The 7561-nt window shown below is 36.1% G+C and overlaps 1 pseudogene; it reads right to left on the bottom strand.

Annotated features, from left to right (window-relative positions):
- Positions 1–6332: 6332 nt before the first annotated feature.
- Positions 6333–7214, bottom strand: LOC119511836 (annotated as a pseudogene).
- Between the last annotated feature and the right edge of the window lie 347 nt (positions 7215–7561).

The raw sequence follows: 7561 nt of genomic DNA, 5'->3' as shown, positions 1-7561 counted from the left end.
TCATGTTTTAAAAGAGCTAAGCACAAACCCTGAATACTTAAAATAATTTTACCATAGGTTTCCATAATTTCCCACACCTTTCCACTTAATATGTATTGTAATGTATCATCCATGTCACTTTTATATGAAGTACTGGATGATATGAAAGGCCCTGAAAGGACCTCCCTCCATAGATACCAAGTTGTCAATAACTGTAAAGAAAATTGTACAGTTAAATGAAGGGGAAAGACATTCTGATCCAACATATGTGAAGATGAGAAATGCTCTTTCAGGGAATTGCTGCATTGTGATAGAGGTCAGATCACCTGAGATGTGTAAACTGGACTTGTGTTTTCTTGTCCACATGCAGCAGCCACTTAAGTCTACCTTTTAATTGTCAATGAAGACACTATGCATGAGGCTTGTGGTGATATAGATTGTAGATTATTTATATCCCTGATTGGGTCAGTGATGGGTAGTTTGGATCATAATCCTGCACCTGTTTTCAGTGCAGTATGTTTACCAAACAAAAGAGGAAATAAATATGGTCTTCAGGGCCTGGATAACATGGTTTGAATTAGTGAAGCATACAGTAATGACAAAACCCAAACCTGAAGAAAGTGGCAAATGTAGTCAGGATCCAGTATGACCCTGGAATAAGAGGCCCAATATGGTCTACCTGCTCAGAATGTCTCAGAATAACCTGGTTCATTGGGTGGGAAAGCTGAGAAGTATTTTAAACTTGTTCAGGGTCTGGCAGGTGGGTCAGGTTTTTCAAACTGTTCTGTATATTCTGAGGCATCCAGCACTCCATGAATGCAGGAACACTTCAGGACCATGTCTGAATCCCATGGACCATCCTCTCATGGTTCCAGGAGGCAATAGGTCATACATCCACTTGTTCTGGGGTGGAGAAAAATTCATTCTCCACATTTGGCCAAGAGGCATGGTCTTTCTGTCAGTTATGTTCTGCTTGTCAGTGTAGGAAACTTTCTTTTGAATGTCCACATGAGTAACCAAAATCTTATTAAAGAGGAGAATTTATATTCATCCACATATCTTCTTCCTGTAGGAGATCTCATTTAACATGCAAGTTAGAGTCTTGTCAGTGGCCTGGTCACTGCAGCTGGGTGGTCTAAAAATATTTATTTACCCCCACCTTCAGCAAGTACCTTATTACCAATAATACATTTATAAGTGGGTCCATAAAATGTAGGTTGGTAGAGGCCTGAAGAGGCCCACCAATAATTGAGGTTTTTCAAAGGTCCCATTGATGGAAGCCTTCACCACAAAACCTGACACCATCATCTCTTTCCCTGTATCTTGCTGACAGGGGTGGTCAGAATCATAGTCACCTGTGACCGGTATCTAAAGTACCTGCTTAGGGTTGCTCTGATCATGAATACCACTGACCTTCAGTAGTCCCATTATTGGAGGGCCTTGGGTAATGACTATGGAATTCGTCCACTAAACTATTTCAAATCACTCATGTAGCTTGTTAATCTGGCCCAGTGATCAAGCTCTACCAGGTGGTCTGGGCCTAAAGATACTGTCCAGTGACCCATTCTGAACCACAATGCTTATATGCACCATGCACTTGTTCTTTCCAAGAATGTCCCACGGCCTCTACTAGCATTTCTCCACACCCATTGGCTGGCTGGAAATATGCCTCCATATGATCCACCACACTTTGACAGTGATCATTGAATTCAGGTAGCATCCATTGGTGAAGTGCCCTATGAGAACCTCAAATTCTTGATAATGATTTACTAGTATCCCTCCAGAATGCCTTGCAGCCTATGTTAGTACCTCCTATGTGTACTCCACAGGATCTATGGGCATTCTGCTTTTCCAGCATGGTATTATGCTTAATTTTCTACTCTGATTCCTTTGTCACTGTTATCAAGAACTAAGCTAAGCTTCCAGACATCAAAGGTAGCTGGAAAAAGATTCAAAGAAAAAATGAAAGTAAAAGAGTGTAGTCTTTAACAATTTACTAAGATAGTGTAAGTTAGAGGGTAACCTGAAGAAAGATACCGACTCACAACTGTTCCTTTTCCCTGTGGAACAGTACCACCAGCAGAGTGTCAGATGAATCAGCACAGACACGGTGTAATCTCACCACTGAGGGAGCACTGATAAAAATGTTCCTGCACTCTTTTGGAGTCAATGGTCAAGAGTTTAAATACTGAGTACTTAGAGTGGAGAAAGTATCCTCAAGGTCTCTAACACCTCCTTGCAATAAGGAGATATTAGAAGAGGAGCCTGAGGAAGGCCTCCACTATGGGTCACTGATATAGCGTACTCCTTATGGAGGTACTTGGGCTAGTAATTGTATATGCACAACACCATTATTGGCTGGGGATACTTGAGTCCTGTCTGCAATTCCTATCTGAGACTACAGAGCTCCAGCTGTGAACCAATTTTGATAATGGGAAGTCAGTTTTCCTTTATGTGGCCAGTCATGTAAATTCTTGTAATTGTCTATGGTCAGGAATGAATAAACACATGGAACTTTATCAGGAGCTTGACTCCTCAGAGGCAATGAATACTGATTAAATTAGAATCAGCATATTTCAGAAATTAGGGACAAATATTCAATATTTTGACAGTAACCTCAAAAGAATGAAAAATATTAATGTAAAGAGAATGATAAGTATTAATGAATTGTTGATTTTGTGGAATGGAGTTTACCACTAAATTTAATCTGTATTTTGAAGGCTACTGTGGCTATATAAATATATATATATATTTAATTTTAAGGAAGAATACATTATATTTCAAATCACACTTCAAGTTAAAAACATAGTTTTGTGCTGATGTGAACACCTGAGAATCCAATAAGTTTGCTCTTTCCCTTCTGGATTCAAGAAATTTTATTCCACTATACAGTTAACTACTTTTCTGATTGTAAACTCATGGTCATAGCACATGTTTTGGTAAATTAATAAATTGAGCTGATTTTGGACCACAGTTCAATATATGGGATACCCCTTCTGAGATGCAGTGCCCCTGCTAAGATAGGTCAATATTGTCACAATTCATTATAGCCAATAGTGTCATGTGGTGGTTTTTTGCCTATGAATTGTGAGGAAAAGAAAGAATTAGGGATTTCGGAGTTAATATATGTGCATATCATTGCAATATCTTTAAATGAGATATTATTGGTTCTCATGCTGCTACAACAGCCTGGGCATAGAATTTGTGTGGTGTGGAGTAAAGCCATAGCCAATAAAAAAGGGATATATGGCACAAGTTGAAAATAAATTGTGTGACTCAATACAAATTCTTAAGGGATTTTTTTTTTTTGTTATGGCAGCATAACATGGTTGTAGCTGACTGAAACAATATCAGAATTGCAAAGAAGGTATACCAAGTTATATACACAAAACATTAATATATAAGTATTTCCTTTGTTCCATGTCCTCATCTACAATTGGTGTTTCCAGTTTTACTTTTTCCAATTTACTGCATTTGTGGCAGTACCTCATTATTATTATACTTTTTATTTTCATTCAATGATAATGGTGAGAATCATACTGTCTTGGATAAATGAAGTATTTGTACTTCTCCTTCTATGAAAGTCCTGTTTTAAAGTATTATGAGTTATATTTGTTTTTCCTTGCTTTTTGGATTGCATTTTCATGATTTATGGTTGACCCTATAAAGAGAAATTCTTCATCTTAGTGTAATCAAATTCACAAACACATTTCCATTGTGTGAATTTATATACCATTTTCCCCTTCATCTTCTCCTCTATTTAAGAAATTCTTTCCCCTCTTTAAGTTCAGAATATATTTTCCCAAATATTATGCTATTGTTTGTCACATTTTATTCTTCAATTTGCTTTCAGTTTGTTTGTATAGGTTCAAAAATATGAATACAATTTCAGTTTTCAAATAATTTCACCCAATTCACTGAATTATGCTTGCCATTTCAAAGCAGTGCAGCATGGCCTTTGTAATTGTTGAATCTTCAAAATTTATTGTCTTTTCTGTCACATTGCTTGTATACTTCTGCTCCCATACCATAATGTTTAATTACTATTATTTTATAGCAAGACTTAATAAGTGTTAGGAAAACCCTTCTACTTTCCTTTCCTTTGAGAAGCTTAGTTTGGTTGGGATATCTATGAATATTTGTGGACAATTTGTCAAACTCTAAAGAAAAATATATGCTAGGATTTTTATACCATTGTCATTTTATAAGTTAATATACTTGACAATTTTATGATACTGAGTCATCCAATCAATAAATGTGGACAAACTCTCATTTATTTAGTTCTTTAATATCTCTCCATGAAATTTTTGTTTTTCACATTAACATCTTTTATAACACAGCTACATACATATATTGCATTCTATATTCAATTGCTTCTTTAAATTCCATTTTATGTGAATTTGTACTATTTATAGGTATTTGTTCACTTTTTTTGCTGTCAATTTTCTTCTTAAAGATTTTAGGTAATTTTTTAAAAATTGATTCTATTTTACTTATTGATCACTTTTATATTTAATCTGCTGCTAATGCATTTTTAAAAAAAGTTAGATTCTTACATATTTCATTGTCTATTATTACCTCACTATGTTGCATGACAAACGTTGTCTTCTCTGTCTGATTCCCTTCAAAGGGATGCTTCCATGATGCCTATAATAAGTTCTATGATATTTGAACTAGGAAATTGACATTTTAATAGTTGCTTTTCTACTGAGTAAGAATTTTCCTTCTGAATCTTTGGTAACAGTATTCATAATGAATAAGTATTTGATTGAGATAGATATCTCTTCTGCAAACAAGGCATAATCATATCATATATAACATCATATAAGTTAGGATGTTATAAAATATTAATATATTTAACTGCCTAATGTTAAACCATTTATACTTCTTAGACAAATACAGTTTGCTCATGAAATATAGTACTTTAATATCACTCATATTTTATAGAATCTTAAAAAAATTGCTAATTTATCTAAGAAAACCCTAATTTTTTGAATATGTTCTATTCTACTATATTGAAATCCATTTTCCCACCAAACTACCTTCCAAATCTTCCTAGCCTCTTCTTCAAATTTGCAATATTACTTTCTATACCTTATTTGCATCCATAAGGTTAATTTTTCCTTTCTTGAGTCTTTGAAATGGATCCCTAATAATAATTGCATTTGCATAGTATCCTCAGGAAATGCTTATTCAGGAGCTGAATACTTGATATTTCTGACATTTTTATCCTCCTACCAGATTCATATTTTCCTGGGTATGATATTCTCTTTAAGATTTATTTATCTTTTATGTCTGAATGATCATGATCAATTGTTTAGTATTTTAAAAATTCCTTTCCATATGACATTTCAAAAGGAAGAATAAGATTTTCTTAAAAATATATTGTCAATATTTATTTATGATATTCTTTCCTCCACTTTCTGTGTTTTCTTGTAGTTTTCAGACATTGGCATTCCTTATTCAGAACTCTTTGTAAAATAGTTCTGTTTTTCCCTTTAGATCTTTAAATTTTCTCTACAAATGTTCCTATACTTCATTTGATTTATTTTGTTAAACATATTTTTAAAGCCTGGGAAATGTACTGTTTACTTTTTTTTAATTCATTTTATTGAGATATATTCACATACCATGCAGTCATACAAAACAAAGCATACATTCAATTGTTTATAGTACCATTATATAGTTTTGCATTCATCCCCCAAATTAATTTTTGACTTTTTAATTACCTCCACACACAAATAATAAGAATAAAAACTAAAGTGAAAAAGAATAATTAAATTAAAAAAGAACACTGAGTGCCTTTTTGTTTGTTTTTTGTTCTTTTTCCTTCCCCCATTTTTCTATTCATCCATCCATAAACTAGACAAAGGAGAGTGTTGTCCATATGGCTTTCCCAATCATATTGTCAGCCCTCATCAGCTACATTTTTATACAATCATCTTCAAGACTCATGAGTTCTGGGTTGTAGTTTGATAGTTTCAGGTATCTACTGCTAGCTATTCCAATTCTTAGAACCTAAAAAGTGTTGTCTATATTGTGCATAAGAGTGCCCACCAGAGTGAGCTCTCAGCTCCTTTTGGAATCTTTCAGTCACTGAAGATTGTTTCATTTCTTTTCACAGCCCCCTTTTGGTCAAGAAGATGTTCTCCATCCCATGATTCTAGGCCTAGTTTCCTCTCTGGGAGTCATATTGCACATTACCAGGGAGATTCACTCCCTTAGCTGTCAGATCCCATGTAGGGGGAAGGACAGTGATTTCACTTGTAGGCTAGCAAACAGGTTACATTGATATCCTTGCATGAGGCTGGCAGGTAGTTTCTAAACCCACATTTCTTTCACAGGGCAGCAGTCTAGAAGTGAGATGTGCAGTCTTGCAACATGCTGTTGGTGATATAGCTGGAACCAACTTGGGATTTGTAGTAACTTTTTTCTTCAAAGTTATTGACAGTCCAAGAAATGACTTGAATTCCTTTAGCTGATGACTTCTTCCAGTAGGCTGGGGATAAAAAATCTTTTTATATGAGGAAAGCTGAAATTCCACATATAAGTACCACAAGATATTATGCATGCTCCAAGTTGAGCATAATGTCAATTATGACAAGCAGGGACTGCTTCCAGAAACAAAGCATGGTGTCCCATCTCCTGTGTGGCTGAGGCTCCATGTCAATGAATTAAAGCCATTACTACATTCTGATCTGTTTGCCTCATCTTATAGATAACTTCTGCAAAAAAGAGCAGATGATACTATTGTATAGTTGAGGAAACCCCATATAAACTTTTATTTAAAGCATCAGCAGCCTTAACCTGTGATTAGCTGCAGGATTAAGTTTTCTAATTTGTTCAGATGTCAAATCACAAAACTGACAACTCCCATCAGTCATCTTGTCTATTGTGCTGTCATGTATTAAGACAAGAATTCCATCAAACATAAACTCAATGTCCAGCTCCACATCTGTTGCTCCATTCTTAGCTGCTGAATAGCTGCCAGGGTGTTCTCCTGTATGCTGTGACCACCACCATGTTGGGCAATAGAGGGAGATGTGACCTCAGGGCTTGAGCACCAGCAGGGACCTGTGGGAGGGCACAGGCTCAAAGCTGAAGAAGTGCAGCAGGATGTAGAAACTGCTGGTGAGGAGGCAGAAACTGAAGGGACTGGATGTCACCACCAGCACCAGTACCAGCTGAAAGGAGAAGGGGCCCAGTAGGCTCCCTTGCTCCTCCCACAGCCACATGCCTGCACCTGCACCAGCAAGGACGGGAGTCCAGACCCACTGGGCTCCCAGGACTGGATGGCAAAAGTTGAGGGTGAGAGCCTAAGGAACTCACTGCAGCTAGAAGAATATAGTTTTAAACCTATTATTTTACAACCAACAAAATAATGTTCCAAATTGAAGGGTCAAAGCAAAAAGCAAGCAAGCCTATATAGCTATGTGGCAGTTCTACCCACTCAGCTGCTTTGATTTTGTGAAGAAAGTAAGTTGGAAATTGATTTTCCTTGGAATACATACACCCCCCCCCACCTTTCCTTCCCCCAACACAGGTACCTGTGTTTGGGGCTCATCCCAATAAAATTTGCCAT

This window comes from Choloepus didactylus, chromosome 16 (assembly GCF_015220235.1).
Source record: "Choloepus didactylus isolate mChoDid1 chromosome 16, mChoDid1.pri, whole genome shotgun sequence".
Classification (NCBI taxonomy): domain Eukaryota; kingdom Metazoa; phylum Chordata; class Mammalia; order Pilosa; family Megalonychidae; genus Choloepus; species Choloepus didactylus.
Note: the sequence above shows the minus strand (reverse complement) of the source record. Positions and strands in the feature narration are given on the sequence as shown.